Source organism: Nannospalax galili, unplaced genomic scaffold, assembly GCF_000622305.1.
Source record: "Nannospalax galili isolate Female #2095 unplaced genomic scaffold, S.galili_v1.0 scaffold579, whole genome shotgun sequence".
Taxonomy (NCBI): Eukaryota; Metazoa; Chordata; class Mammalia; order Rodentia; family Spalacidae; genus Nannospalax; species Nannospalax galili.
Window position 1 is genome coordinate 662,062 of NW_008344599.1, and position 2,538 is coordinate 664,599.

The window sequence follows — 2,538 nt, forward strand, 5'->3', positions numbered from 1 at the left end:
GGGGGCAATAAGAACAAAGTATAATGATATACATGTATGAAAATGCTGTAATGAAACCTATCATTTTATGGTTTTGTGGGCTATGTGATAGAGCCTCACTCTCTAGCCCAGGCTTGCCCAGAACTAGGTAGTCCAGGTTGGCCTCCAAACTTGTGGAGATCTTTCTGCCTCAGCCTCCAAATCTGTGTGTAGGCTAACTTTAAAAAAAAAAAAAAAAAGTCATCCAATGTCACCCAACTCTTCTTGAGCAGTTTAGCTGCATCTCCGGTCTCTGAGCCTTCTTTTCCCCTGGGCCTGGGAATCAAATCTGAGCTCGCTTAGGAAACATTCTACCACAGAGTCACATCCCGAGACCCTGGAGTCTTTTTTTAACAAAGGGATAATTGGGTGCTGTCAGGAAAGTGGACCTCATAGAAGGCCTCTTAAGAAATCACTTAGGGAACTGAAGCTTAACCTTAAATATTTTTGTTTTCTTTTTAAACAAGAAATGGGGCAACGACTGGAGGCTACCTAGTCATCTGCTTGCCGCTGCCTTGGAAATGAAGTTTATTTTCCATCATGACTCTAGGAAGCCCTATATCGCACGTGTTTTGAATACCAGGCGAGAAGCCCGCCCTCGGACACTAGGAAAACAACTTGGCTGTTCGGCAATGCGCACGCGCCCCTCGCTGTTTTCGGTTGGCCCTAAGCCCCGCCCCCTGTGCGTCCACCGGGGAGGATTGGGAGCCGTGAGTTCGTGCGACCGCTCTTCTCAGTCCTCTCCCGCACATCGTCGCAAACGCGGCCGGAAAGCGTGACGGCGCAGGCGCAGGCGCAGAGCACGGAGGCGGCGGTGGTGGCTGCCGCTGGCCAGTGTAAGATGGCGGCGGCGTTGGTGGCGGCAGTGGACGGGGCGGCTGGGCCTGAAACAGTCGGAGCATCCGCTGGCAGAAGGATGACCCAAGGCCGGAAGCAGGCTGCCGAGCCTCGCCGGCTCCTGTGCTTGTAACTGCCCCAGCCGGACACCCCCCCTGCCCTACCCGGTCCGTGTCTCGTTCCGGCTCGGCCTGTCCCCTGATCGCTTCCCCTCAGGATGGGCCTGACCCCTTTCCGAAGCTCCCAGGGTTTAGTCGTCTTCCTCTGCTCCGAGTCAGTGTTGGGAGGACTGACTGTCCTTTCCCCAGGTCGGCCCTGGGGCTGTCCCCTAGCGCCACCCCCAACTTCACGGGGTCGTGCGGTCTCGTTTCTCCCGGTAGATTGCAGACGCCTCCGGCCGCGCTCACCCCAGCCACGGCGCAGCGCGGCCCCCTCCCCCATCCCCCGTTGTCGGGAGTAGCACCTTGCGGAAGGCCGAGGTTCGAGAACTCGGAGTCTGTTGTGGCGGTCTGGCCTTGGACTCTGAGAGCGCGTTCGCTTGGTTTGCCTCCCCCCAGCCTGCAGCCTTAGGACACCTTAGACCGGTCCCACTCTTTCCTCGCTAGTTGGAAAGCGTCTGGTGGCTTGAATTTCCGACTCAAATGATTGTTGGTGGAGTCTCTGTAAACAAACCGGTCCTAGAGCTGTGACCTGTGACATTCTCCCCCTTCCCCCGTATATATATCCCCCCCCCCCGGCTTTTGGTTGAGAGGTTGCTTGGTTGAACGTTGAAGAGACTCAGGTTTTCCTCATAAATGACTTTAGGGTTGGTGGAGCCGGGAGAGAGCTTGCCTGGCTTTGAGAGAGAGAGAGGTTTTGTTTAGTAGTCACATTTAGGTACCTTATTTTGGTATTAAAGTGTCGTCACCAATATTTTTACTATGTTTACAAGAGACGACTTTGCCATGTAAACTTTTTTCTCAATTCTTCAGTGAACCTCCAGACCTATTTTCTCAGGAGCTCAGCCTGGCCTTACTTCAGTGATTAAAGGAGGAAAGGTGAGTGGGCATTGAAGGCATTTAAATACCCAAATTCAAGACAGACCCTTCCCTGATGCTCAAGTGCTGACCACGAAAGTCACAGAATTCTTACCACCATTTCCAAAAGTTTGGGTGTTGTTCTTCGCTGTGCTCTGGCTTTGGCTAAATTGCTTCACAAATTGAATTGGCTGTGTTTTGACCTGCTGCCCTCAGCTATTGCTGTCTTCAAATGGTTTGCATTAAGTGTAGAGTGAGCACTCTGTGCCTCCCTCTTTTCTTTATTCATTTGCATTGTTTTGTCTTTGTATGGATCATATCTCTTACATTGTTAAAATCTGAGAATTAGTTTGCATGAATTTTGTTCAGCCTTTTGTCAAATCAGGCCTTTTCTCCCAGACTCAAAAGTGACTTTACTTGCTATTTGGAGAATACATAGCCACTTGTGATTAAAAGCTAGGTGTGATGAGGAATTCTGCATTTAGTTGGTGTCAGTGTATTTTCAGTTTCAGCTTTTCGAGACATAATGGGAGATTTTTGGTTAAAAAGGCAACTCCTGGGGCCGGGCGTGGTGGCGCATGCCAGGCAGATCTCTGCGAGTTCAAGGCCAGCCTGGTCTACATAGTGCGTTCCAGGACAGCTGGGGCTACAGGGAAACCCTGTCTCA

General features: G+C 51.5%; 1 protein-coding gene across 4 annotated transcripts in view; it reads left to right on the plus strand.

Annotated features, from left to right (window-relative positions):
* The first annotated feature begins 712 nt into the window (after positions 1–712).
* Positions 713–2,538, plus strand: part of Dcaf8 (DDB1 and CUL4 associated factor 8) — a 58,996-nt gene continuing 57,170 nt past the window's right edge. Inside the window, exons 1-2 of one of the 4 annotated variants that reach the window (XM_008840810.3) lie at positions 713–854; positions 1,827–1,892. The gene's annotated coding sequence lies outside the window, so the exon portion shown is untranslated. Of the gene's footprint in view, positions 1,023–1,826; positions 1,893–2,538 lie in introns of all 4 variants that reach the window. The other 3 variants (XM_008840809.3, XM_029567222.1, XM_008840811.3) reach the window with 3 other exon arrangements.